Source organism: Musa acuminata, chromosome BXJ3-8, assembly GCF_036884655.1.
Source record: "Musa acuminata AAA Group cultivar baxijiao chromosome BXJ3-8, Cavendish_Baxijiao_AAA, whole genome shotgun sequence".
Lineage (NCBI taxonomy): Eukaryota > Viridiplantae > Streptophyta > Magnoliopsida > Zingiberales > Musaceae > Musa > Musa acuminata.
Genome location: NC_088356.1, coordinates 22094625 through 22108028, shown reverse-complemented (window position 1 = coordinate 22108028; position 13404 = coordinate 22094625).

Sequence of the window (13404 nt, the reverse complement as noted above, 5' to 3'; positions counted from 1 at the left end):
GAACCTTCCGGCGAGCTTCCGAAAAACCCTTCGGCAAGCTCCCTACTCATTCTTGGCTAGTTTCGGTAGCATTCCCGACGAACCTTCGGACTTCCATCGAACTCTCGAACTCGCAATGAATCCTTCGTGCTTGACTCCGACACTTTGTTTTGCTTTATGTCTTCGTCATTATCATAGTTAATCCTGCACACACAAGCAAAAACTCTACTCCGATCTAGACAATTATTATAAAGCGAATTGACATTCTGTTGCCCGGCACGTCATTGGTTGGTGCTTCGTCCGATTCTTCGGCGCATCATCCTCTCTTGCGGCTTGTTGCCCAATCGGTGGTTGACCTCCGCAACGCCGATATCCTTGGCACAGTTTCGCTTTCCTTGGCCCGATGCCCGACGTTCGAAGCGTTCAGCCATCCAATATCCTAACGTGATCTCTTCCAGCGCAACGTCAATTCCTCCTGCGTCAACTGTCTAAACCTGATCGAGTAGACCTGCATCACTCAAAATACAGTTAAACATCTAAACACAATCAATTAGTTTCATCATCAAAATCTGAGATTCAACAGGAACGTGGAGCAGAGGCACAGTGCTTTCCTTAGACAGAGGTCAAGGACATGAACTCTTGCAGAGGCAATAGTAGGATCATGTTGTTCCATGGGTCCTTCATTCTGACGGAGCGGACTCATCTTGCATGTTGCCAAAGACGAAGGGAGCTTCGGGGCACATGCACCTTATCTCGGAGAAGCATTTGATGGAGGAACTAAGGCGACTCAATTTGCGGAGGCGAAGTTGGGTTCCGAAGGCCTTAGCACGGGGCAAGAGGACGCAGAGGCGGGTACTCTTGAAGAATATGCCACAGTGTTGCCATTCGAGTTGCTATGAAGGAAGCGGTGCGCAGCGGAGATTGTGCTGGTAGGGGCAGAGGCCCAAGATCCAGACAATGGTGCACAAATTATAGTGAAGTCGGTGGACTTCGGGAGCTACTAGGCGACGGACTATCCTAGAGTGGTGCTTCATCTAGGTGTGACCCAAGAGTGGGTGGATGAAGGTCGATTGCCTAAGGAGCGAACAAAATCGAAGGTGGAGGAGACCCTGTGATGTATTGGCAGAGGCCACACATGGAGGGTTCACAATTCGAGTTTATTCCACAAGGATCAGAATGCAATGGAGATGTCACCAGGAGGCGACATGGTGCAGCGGATCGTGGTGGAACAGTTCGTGGCAATGCGACACACATGACATAGTCCCGTGAGGGATGAGATCATATGGAGGTATGATCGGGAGCTACTGGGAGCTCCGCTTTGGTGAACAACACGACGGCAAGAAGAGCTATGGATTCAAGGAGTGAAGGCCATGGTACCGCAAAGGCGGGTCTTCCGGGCGTGCACCGAATTTTGCATCGGATGAAAACCTTGGTCATCAGCATATGGGGGCTGTGTTCCACCGAGGGAAAAGTTCGAATGCAAGTACCAGTGAGTTCCATGGGAGGGACTTGATCATGCAGAGGTATGATCGAAGCAGTTGGAGAGTTGGACTGCTCCAGAGCTCATATTCGCTTAAGGGAGCCCGACAAGTCAGAGGACAAGGTCGAGTAAGCGAACGTTGCTACCAAGGAAGCTAAGGAGAATAGAATCGGTGCAAACCCTACAATGTGATGGCAGAGGCCATGCATGGGAGTTGCAGTCTGTCTTTCCATCGACCAAACAAACTGCTTGGAGAACACAGAGGTGTTGAAGCAGGAGGTCGAAAGGGGCGAGGAAGCGACGACGAGTCCAGAGGGACTTAGCTACCCAAAATCAAGTATCAGTCAGAATGGAGGTGGACTCAGAGGAGTGCCACGGAGACATATCTACTGATCGTGAAGAAAAGGGATGCAGATGCGAGGAGACGGATAGTAGGGCCATGGGCATGGCAGCGCCATCGTACCGCAGAGGCGGGACTTCCGTGAAAGTCATTGATCCCTTGCTCTCATGGAGGGAGAGCGCTTGGTCGTGAAAGGGGCCGAGGAGGTGGAGTATGCAGAGGCAATCTCCAAGTACCGAGACAAGGCTGAAGGGCAGAGGCCAAGAAACTTCGTAAGACCGGTGTCAACAAGTTTCTCATCAAGATAGCCGTAAGTGAAGGACTTTGGGTCATGCAAGAGTGCACGACCAAGGAACGAAGCAAGCAGTACGCGGTGCTGTACCTTTGCTACTCAGTGGAGTAGGCGGCAGGGTTGATGGAGAAGACGATACAATCCCAGAGGCGACCTCATCTATCAGAGAATTACTCCAAGTTGGGGTGAAAACTTCCTGCATTCCAGAAGTTCAATGGCATTGAGAAGGTGAATCACAGTAGCTAATTCAACGCAAGGAGTGCAAACACTTCAAGTGCTTCAGAAGTGTGAGCAACGAGCAGGCGAAGGCCAGTAACCAGCTCGATGCATGAAGTACAACCTCGAGGAGGCGGGCGAAGCCAAGTAACCTTTGCCTTCTCAACTCTTAAGAGAATGGGCGAAACCGAGTACCCCAGTTCTCTTATCTATCTAGCAGAGGAGCTCTGCACAAGTTCAAAGACCCTTCGAAGATAATGGAAGACAATAGTTGTCAAATCCTCACCAACGGTGATCAGTGCTACTGAGAGTAGATTGTCCGCTTCATTTCCCAACGAAATGCCAATCGAAAGCGGAAGTGATGCGAACCTACTTGGATGTGACAACTAACTGAAAGAAGAGTCAATGAGCAGATTTTGTGGAGGAAGGACCCAAAACTTCAGAAGTTTGCGAGGCGATGCTCGTTAAAGCTCCAACAAGCATCCACCCAGTTCAAGCAGCATGTGGAAATTTTGAGAAACTGGCGCAGTAAGAATGGTCTTTTCCTTCATTTGGTGGATCCGCAGGAATCAACGTGGATCAACACAACTCAGCCAACCTCACACCAGAGTCAGAGTCATTGGCGAGTTGAAGCAGCATGGCGGATCAAAGGTTCGACTACTCAAAAACAGCAGCGGAGAGCAGCTGGGAGCCAGGAGGCGCATTGCAGCTGGAGCGGAAGATTGAAGACTCAGCAAAGGCGAAGAGTTGCAGTGTTCACAAAGGCTTCGACGAGGAGGTCGAAGGGATAAGTGGGGGAGAATGTCACGGACAAACTTTGAAACAGGATGTTTGATGTAATGCTTATATCTGTCCGTGTCTGTTGGCATGTTCATGCCTTGTACAATGTGTAGAGGGGCAGCCGAAGGCTTATAAGTCCCATTTTAGTTGGGTTGGTGGCCTCTTTAGGCTTGTAAATAAAGGTTGTGTGTCATGTGGACACGTGTGAGAGATTTTCGGTCTGTAATGGACCATTTTACCCTTTGTTGTGCCACTGTTCAGAGCTTGTAAAGTCTGTTTGTAATTTGCATTGTCTATGAAGTGTTTTTCGGGCATGTTTGCTTGTGGATCCCGATTGAGGCGTTCTCTCTTGCTCGTTCTCTCTTTTGTTGGTCCTAAGGGACAATGGGAGTCTTCGGGGAGGCTGACCTTTGCGGACGGACACGCAAGGGAGCCGCACGACTTAGGCAAAACCAGCTAAGTCCGTGTCAGCCTGGCAGAGCTCGAAGACTGAGCCTCTGGGCGGTGCCACCTCTGTCAGGGGCGGTTGCACCTCTCTGCCAAAGCTCGAAGATTGAGCTCGGGCAGTTGCACCTCCTGACTGAGGCGGTTGCACCGCCTGGCAGAGCTCGAAACTTGAGCTCAAGCGGTGCCACCTCTTGTCAGGAGAGGTTGCACCGCCCAGTCTCGCTCGGAGACTGAGCCCTGGCGGTTGCACCTCCTGGCTGGGGCGGTTGCACCGCACAGTCTCCCTGGGAGACTTAGCCTAGGCGGTGCTACCTCCTGGCTTGGGCGGTTGCACCTCCCACAGCAACCAGGGTCCGAATGGGTTGATCCATTCTGCCCAATTTGGGTTTTTCAGGGGCCCAATTGCCCCAAGATTAAGCTAATGGGATCACCTCCCATTTTGAACTTAATCATTAGTGCTAAATACGATAAATCCTAAGACAATTTCTGCAGCTTGCTCCGGTGCGTCAATCGCTTCTTCCGGCGAGTTTCCGGCGAACTTCCGTCGATCATCCGATGAACCCTCGGTGATGCTCCTGCGGACTTCCGGCAAACTCCTGGACTTGCGAAGATCCACTTGGCGAGTTCCGACAAGCTTCTTTGGCCAGCTTCTGGACTTCTTGGATTTGTTCCTGCAGAACCTCCGACGATTGTCCAAACTTCCGTCGAGCTCTCGAACTCCCAACGTGATCATTGTCATGACTCCGGCGCAACTCCTGCTACATGTCTTACTTTCATCGTAGTTAATCCTGCACATGTAAAACAGAACTTCGATCGAGATAATTAATACTAAGCATTAATCACGTTGTCCGGCATGTCATTGGTCTCTCGACGATTCGTCCGATTCTTCGGTGCATCGTCCTCTCTTGCAGCCTATTGCCCAATCGTCCAATTATCTCCGCAACTCCGATGTCCTTGGCGCAATATCCGCTCTCCTTGGCCCGATGCCCGAGTCCACGGCTCGAAGCCTTCTGTCGATACGTCGACCGATCCACCGGCCCGACGTCCAATCTTCTGACATGTTCCTCTAGCACAACATGATTTTCCTGCTTTAATTGTCTCATCCTGATCGAAGCATCCTGCGTCACTCAAAACGCAGATTAAATCATAAACATATATCAAGTAGTTTCATCATCAAAATACGAGATTCAACAGCAAACAATTGCTATCTTAAGAAAAGCAAACATGCTAAACTTGTACATCTTTAATTGCTAGATTGCATGATGATAAAATTTAATACTATGTTTTTCATGCAATAAGTTGAATTCATATCTCTCAAACACATAGAAAGTGACACTTCTCCTTTTTGTTGATGACAAAGGGGGAGAAGTATGATCATATTATGCATGATAAATATTTGCAATGACTTGAATTCGGCTTGAATTCAAGGTTCTATTAATATGGTATATTGATAGGGGGTGTTTGTTTAAACTCCAGGAGTTAAGGTTAACTCTGTCGTCGATTGGTTGTCATCATAAAAAAGGGGGAGATTGTTGAATCTTAGATTTTGATGATGAAACCAATCAATATGTGTTTATGTTTTAATCTACGTTTTGAGTGATGTAGGATGCTTCAATCAAGATGAGATAATTATAGCAGGAAAATCATGTTGTGCCAGAGGAATATGTCAGAAGATTGGACGTCGGGCTGGTGGATCGGTCGATGTATCGATAGAAAGCTTCGGGCTATGGATTCGGGCATCAGGCCAAGAAGAGCGGGTATTACACCAAGAATATCGAAGTTGCGGAGTCAATTGGCCGATTGGGCAATAGGCCGCAAGAGAGGACGATACACCGAAGAATCAGACGAAGCATCGAGGGACCAATGACATGCCGGACAACTTGATTAATTGCTTAGGATTAATTGTCTCGATTGAAGTTTTATTTTACATGTGCAGGATTAACTATGATAGCTTGAAGACATAAAGCAAGTCTACCGGAGTCAAGTTCGATGGGTGTTCGAGAGTTCGAAGATTCGTCGAAGATGCTGCCAGAACAAACCGAGAGGAAATCGGGGACTTGTCAGAGTTTACAGAAGTCCGCCGAAGAGATCATCGGAGGTTCACGGAGATCACCAAGAAGGCTCGGCTACTCGCTGAACATGCCACAAGATCAGGAGCCTGCTAGGAGTCCGCTGGAAGAAATCCGAGGGTGTATCGGAAGTCCACCGGAAGATCGTCGGAAAGCTCGTCGGAAGGAAACTCAATGTTGCCGATTAAAAACTTGCTTAGGACTATGTATTAATTTCATAGTTTACATGTAATTAGAGTTAGATTAAGGGTTAATCCTATAACCCGATTATGGGCCAATTGGGCCCATGTTCGGACTGGTTTGGGCCAAGTTTGGAGCCCAACTAGTGAGCTGAAATAGTCTAGGCGGTGGCACCGCCCAAAACTCGAGAGTTTCGATGGTGGCACCGCCAACAAACTTTTGGATTTGGCTATTGCACCGCCTAGCACCCGAGAGGTCTAGCGGTGGCATCGCCGAACTGGGCAGTGGGATCGCTAATACACTGTCAGTGTCAGACACTGACAAGCGGTGGCACCGTTAGCACCGAGAAACCCAAAAGCAATTCAAATTTGGAGCCCAAATTTGAATCCTCTTGGGGCCTATAAATATCCCTCAATTCTCAGCAGAGAACACAACCTTTGAGAAGTTAGAGATTGAGAAAAAGCCTTAGCAAAGTATTTAGCAAGTCTTATTTTCAATAACTTAAGTGTTCACCTCCCTCTTTCTCTTTGAAAAATCTGTAAGAGTGTGAACCACTTGTAAAAGGTTGTAATAGGGGTATTTGTCCTTCCCCTTCAAAGTGATTTGCTAGTGGAAGTTAGGAGCCTCATCAAAGAAGGCTTCGCAAGTGGATATAGGTCATTTTGAACGAACCACTTTAAATTGGTGTGCTCCTTGAATGTGTGAGTGTTTACCTTTCTTAAATCGTTATTTACATAGTAGCAAGCTTTCAGTTTTTATCTTCTCACTTTACTCGAGCTACTTTCACCAAGTCATTCATTGTTGAATCAAAATCTCTACGCATTTATGAAATCATTTTCAAAATTACGAGTTTTAATCCATTGCACTAATTCACCCCCCCCCCCCCCCCCCCTTCCTCTTAGTGCCGCTCTGATCCTAACATAGGTAGGGCTACGGCACAACGGCCGCTTGCCCTCAGGCACTGCACCCACATGCAAGGGCAGTGCTTATAGGTCCTGGGCTCAAGGGCACAAGCTGCTAGTCATAGGTGCCCAGCAAGCCAATCACGTGAGTGATGGCACGTGTGACTTGATACAGAATCTTTTTGCTTATTATATTTTGGCATATATCACTTTATAACTATTGCATAAATGTATACATATATTGTGATGTCCTTGGATTTGTGCAATGGGAATCGGATCGTGATGAGATCACGATCATGAGATCGATTCACCTTTAAACACATGTCCTAAATGATCCCGGTCATAGGTTACTCGAGAGGGACATCGTGATAACTGGATAGACTGGTGTGCTGTATACCCGTCCATATGATGGATGCAGCTGGTCTCATAGCTGCTCGTGTAGAGACACTAGGGATACAGTACAGGTGCTCATTGGAGAATGAGTTCACTAATTGATCCGCTTACGGAATGCTGGATGGTTGATGATGCCTTATTGTCATACAGCGATTCCGTAGTCCTAGTGGTGTATCTGGTCCTTAGACTTGAGACACCAAGGATGTCCTGTATGAGTGCTCCACTCTTTGATACCAGACTTATAGGTTTGGTTGTCCCAGATCTAGTACAACTGGTCATTGGGAGTGGTAGTCGACCTTACGAGGGCTATTGAGTGTCGATAGAGGATCATCCACTCTCGGCGTCATGAGAGGAATATCCCATATGTTCTTGCTCAGACAAATCCCTGGCCAGTGTCATTTGGGTTGAGAGAGAAAGAGTTCTCCGGGAGAATCCGATTAGAGCGAGACTCGAGTAGAAACCGTATGGGTCTGACAACACCATGCTCGATATACGGTCTTTGGGATATTAGATGGATGAGGGATTATAGGTACACGGTAACTAAGGACAGACAAGTCCAATGGATTGGATTCCCCGGTATCATCTGGGGACTATGGCGTAGTGGCATAGTACTTCCGTAGTCGATGAGTCAAGTGAATTATTACATAGATAATAATTCACTGAGTTAGAAAGAGTTCTGACAGGTATGACTCACGGCCAGCTCGATATTGAGCCTAGAGGGTCACACACATATGGTAGGCATTGCGATGAGTAGAGGTTCGGATATGAGATATCCAACGGAGCCCTTGTCTTATTGGATGCAGATCCAATACCCACTAGGGGAGGACCCATTAGGGTTTGACAGGGGACCTCTATAAATAGGTGGGATTCAGAGCCTCATAAGCTAGAGTCTTTGCTTGCCTTTCCTATTCTCCTCTTCCTCTACACCTCAGATCAGGACTGGAGTCTTGAGGAGCGTCATCGCAACCCTGCTGTGTGGATCACCGCTAGAGAGGAGGACGCTTGACCTCCTTCACCCTCTCCTAAGGATCTGCAAGGAAACAGGGATATACGATCTCCCTAGGTAACACAATGTACTATATACGCAGTTTCATGTTTCGCGGATTTTTGCGTATCAATCTTTGCACGACGACGAACATCTTTTTGGGAATCGGGGATTTTGTTTTCTTGTTCTTCCGTTGCGCAAGTGATGTCGCCCCCGTGATTTCCCAACAGTGGTATCAGAGCCAGGTTGTTCGTGCGAATGATTGGTTTTGAACTGCGTGTGTTGTGTTTAGGAAGAATATTGACGTCAAAATCGTTGACGCAAAAGCGAGAAAGGGTAGCAACAGTTGATGCCCTCGATCTGCGTGCGTGAAGCGTAGCCGAAGGCGGGCAGCACAGGGGCGGCGTCTGCAGTAGCCGGCCGGCGGCCTGCTTGCAGCATGCTTGCTGTCGGCGGGGCTGGCAGCCCACGGGTGAGGCGCCACAGGGCAACGGCGCTTGCCGCCGCTGCTCCCGCGGGCGAAACCCTCCCCCCCATAGGGGCGGCCGCCCGGCGGAACAGCACCGCCTGCGGGCGTTGCCCCGCCGGCAGAACCGCCCGCGGAGGCGACGGCGCCCGCGGGGGAGCCCACCTGCAGCGGCAGCACCGCCAACGGGCGTGCCACCTGCGGGTGAGGGCAGCACCCTCGCCCCGCCGCACAAGCCGCCACCAGCAGGTGGCGGCGGCGGCGGCACCAGCGAAAAGGGGAAAGGGCATTAGGGTTTTCTGGGCAAAAGATAGTTTTGCCCCTCGGAATTTGAGAAATTCCAATTTCTGTCTTTTGTCCAAATTATGAAAATACCCCTATAAATTCAGAAATTCCCTACATGTCCCTGATTTCAGAAAATATTAATTAATTAAAAGGTTTAGTTGATTATTATTTTTATTATTATCTAGTAGTCCTACATGATGATGATTATTTATACATGTGATGTATGATGTGTGGACGGATGATCATGAACCGTGTGATGTGTGTACTTGTGATTATTATTATTGAGGTCTGCGAGCCTCCATTATATTTCTCGTTTATTGTCGGGCCTGCGTGCCTATGATTAAGTTGTAATCACATGAGGAGGCGCAGCGGGAGCATGTATGCGATAACGGGACCCACGAGACGGACGATCGTGATGCATGGAGATGCATCAAGATGTCGACGGAACCGACGAGGACGAGATGGACGATCACAGGGCATGGAGATGCACCGTTGCACACATAGATCTTGATGTGAGTGATTAGGCCTACTGGCTCGGGCCTAATCATATTAGGTTGTGGTCCATGATCATCTGGTGTAATTGATTATACACATACTAGATAAGTATATATATTTGCATGCGATGTATATATATATTAAATATGTATATGTGTGACATGTCATATTAGGAGACGAAATCTTAGAAACATCTCTCGATAATATTAAGTCGGTAAACGTGAGGCAATTAGATTGACCCACGTGGCCTTCCATCGTTATAAGTAGGAACTGATTCCCGGTGTAGGTTGAGTTGGTCGAGTCCCTCGAGACTCACCTATATCGCGATTCGTTATCTTGCTTACGACATAGAGATGTCACCGGTGACCTGAGGACATGGTATACTTGGTCGAGTCCCTCGAGGGTATATCATCAAATCAGACTCATCTTGTAACGAAGGTGTTGACTTAACCGAGCATCATGGTTGGTCGAGTCCCTCGAGGCCATGGTGATTCGGAGGCCGAACAGGACGAGAATCACAAGGAGTTGTGATTGGTAAGAGTTGCCTACCTTTTAGGCTTAGTGTGATTGGTCGAGTCCCTCGAGGTTACACTAAGACGCTGATTGGATCCTTATCCCCACTAGAAGTCTGCCGGAGACTTCCGTTTCACGTGCTGAGAGTGTCGCGTGACTCGTTAGTAAAATAGTGGGAGTATATTAAGATAGAAGTCCATATCTTGATAGTTTATTTCTTGCAAAATCTGCATGTTATTCATTTCTGCTGCATCTTTATTTTCAGAAAATGTCGCTTTCAAATCCCTTACGTGGCATACTTGATGTCAACCGCCACCCTGGTCCAAATTATACGGATTGGCTCCGTAACTTGAGAATTATTCTCACAGCGGAGAAAATCGTATACGTCCTTGATTCAATGATGCCTACGCCCGAAGAAGGGGCAAGCGAGGATGAGATCGCTCGCTACGTGAAGTACATTGATGACTCCACTCTTGCTCAGTGCTATATGTTGGGCTCTATGACTCCTGAGTTACAGAGACAACATGAAAAGATGGATGCCAAATCCTTACTCCTACTTGTCCATAAATTGTTTGAGGAACAGGGAAGGACTCAACGATATGAGATATCCAAGAGCCTTTTCCGTGCTAGGATGACTGGGGGGACACCGGTTCAGAACCATGTCCTAAAGATGATTGAGTGGATAGAGAAACTCACAGGTCTAGGAATGGTCCTAGAGGATAACTTGTGTGTGGACATTGTGCTTCAGTCCCTACCAGATTCCTTTTCATAGTTCATAATTGATTTTAATATGAACAAGCTTGAGGTGACTCTCCCAGAGCTCCTCAATATGTTGAGGGAGGCAGAGAGTACTATTAAGAAAGAGAAGCCAGTTCTCTACACTGGTGAGACCAGAAAGAAAAGGAAAGCAGAAAGGTCCCTTGAGAAGGGAAAGGGCAAGGGCAGACCAGGTAAAGCAAAGGTTGCTAAGAAAGACCCAGCAAAGGACAAAGGTCAGTGCTTCCACTGTGGTAAAGATGGGCACTGGAAGAGGAACTGCAAAGAGTACCTTGCAGAAAGGGTGAAACAAGAAGCTTGGTGAAGTTTCAGGTACATTCATGATCAATCTCCAATTGTTAGATTTTTGTGATAGTGCATTGGTATTGGATACCAATATTGCTTATCACATCTACAATTTATTGTAAATTCTAGCAAAGCTAAGGGGAGATTGACGAGAGGAATATTGCATAAAGGTTTGTTTATGCAAGACACTACTCCACATATCATGAATGTAAGTGTCTAAGAGGAAACGAGAGGAGGTGAACAGTGTATACCTATGGCATTGTAGGCTAGGTCATATCCATGAGAGAATGATTCAAAAGTTGCTAAATGATGGATATCTAGATCCATTTGACTATGTGTCATATGCAACTTACGAGCCTTGCCTTCGTGGAAAACGGACCAACTCTCCATTTAGTGGAACTAGAGAGAGAGCCACTGAGTTGTTGGAACTCATACATAGTGATGTATGTGGACCCATGTCAACTCATGCCATTGGAGGTTACTCCTACTTCATTACATTTACTTATGATTTCTCAAGGTATGGATATGTGTACTTAGTGAAGTACAAGTCCGAGGCCTTTGAGAAATTCAGAGAGTATAGGAATGAGGTGGAGAACCAAACTGGAAAGAGTATCAAAACTCTTCGATCAAATCGAGGAGGTGAGTACTTAAGTACAGAGTTTACTCAGTTCCTCAAGGACCATGGGATATTATCCCAATGGACACCTCCTTATACACCTCAGCTCAATGGTGTCTTTGGAAGGAGGAATTGTACGCTATTAGATATGGTACAGTCCATGATGAGTTTCGCTGACCTACCCATCTCATTCTGGGGATATGCCCTAGAAACCGCAGCTTCCCTTCTGAGCAGAGTTCCAAATAAGTCGGTAGTGTCTACACCATATGAGATATGGAAAGGGAAGAAGCTTGATCTTAAGGTTGTTAAGATTTGGGGCAGCCCTACCCACGTTAAAAGACATAACCCCGATAAGTTAGAATCAAGGACAGAGCGATGCAAATTTGTGGGACACTCCCAAGGAAACTTGTGAGAACTATTTCTATCATCTCGAGGATCAAAAGGTCTTTGTAGCTAAGAGAGCAGTGTTCCTTGAGAAGGAACACATTCTTGGCGGAGACAGTGGGAGAATGATAGAATTGAGCGAGGTTGGAGAACCAAGCTCAAGCACCACTCTATAGCCCAAGTCTGTTCAGGTACCGAATACACAATTTTCAACTTTACGCAGGTCTGATAGAGTATCTCATCCTCCTGAGAGATATGTGGGACATATTAGAGGAGAGGATGTAGAGGATATTGATCCTCAGACCTACAAAGAGACTATTATGAGTATAGACTCCGGGAAGTGGCAAGAAGCCATGAATTCTGAGATGGATTCTATGTACTCCAATAAGGTTTGGAACCTAGTTGATGCTCCCGAAGGTATTGTACCCAACGGTTGCAAGTGGATCTTTAAGAAAAAGATCGGAGTAGATGGAAAGGTAGAGACCTATAAAGCAAGGCTAGTGGCTAAGGGGTATCGTCAAAGGCAAGGTGTTGACTACGACGAAACCTTCTCACCCGTAGCAATGCTAAAATCCATCAGAATTCTATTGGCTATTGCAGCACACTATGATTATGAGATCTGGCAGATGGATGTGAAAACCGCATTCCTCAACGGGAACCTCGAGGAGGAGGTGTATATGATGCAACCTGAGGGATTCGTGTCCAAGAACTGCCCAGATAAGGTGTGTAGGTTGCTTAGATCCATTTATGGACTAAAGCAAGCTTCCCGAAGTTGGAACATAAGATTTGATGAGGCAATCAGATCTTATGACTTCGTTAAGAACGAAGATTAGCCTTGTGTGTACAGGAATGTAAGTGGGAGCGCTATTACCTTTTTGGTGTTATATGTGGATGACATCCTCATCATTGGGAATGACGTAGGAATGCTCTCTACAGTAAAGACTTAGTTATCTAGACACTTCTCCATAAAGGACTTAAGGGAAGCATCCTATATCTTGGGGATTAGAATATATAGAGATAGATCCAAAAGGATGCTTGGCTTGTCCCAGTCCAAGTACATAGAAACCATTGTCAAATTTTTTGGCATGGAATATTCTAAGAAAGGGCGAACATGGATATGATACCTTATGCCTCAGCAATAGGGTCAGTCATGTATGCTATGCTATGTACTAGGCCTGATATAGCGCATGCTCTGAGTGTCACGAGCAGGTATCAGGCGGATCCAGGCTTGGAGCACTGGAAGGCAGTAAAGTGTATCCTTATGTACTTGAGAAGGACTAAGGATCTTTTGCTAGTATATGGAGGTAATAGCCTTAAGGTTGAAGGCTACACTGACTCAAATTTTCAGTCTGATGTCGATGATAGCAAATCGAATTCAAGGTATGTGTACACCTTGAATGGAGGAGTAGTGTGCTGGAAGAGTTCCAAGCAAGATACCACTGCTGACTCGACCACAGAGGCGGAGTACATTGCTACATTAGATGTAGCAAAGAGGGAGTCTAGGTGAAGAAGTTCATCAC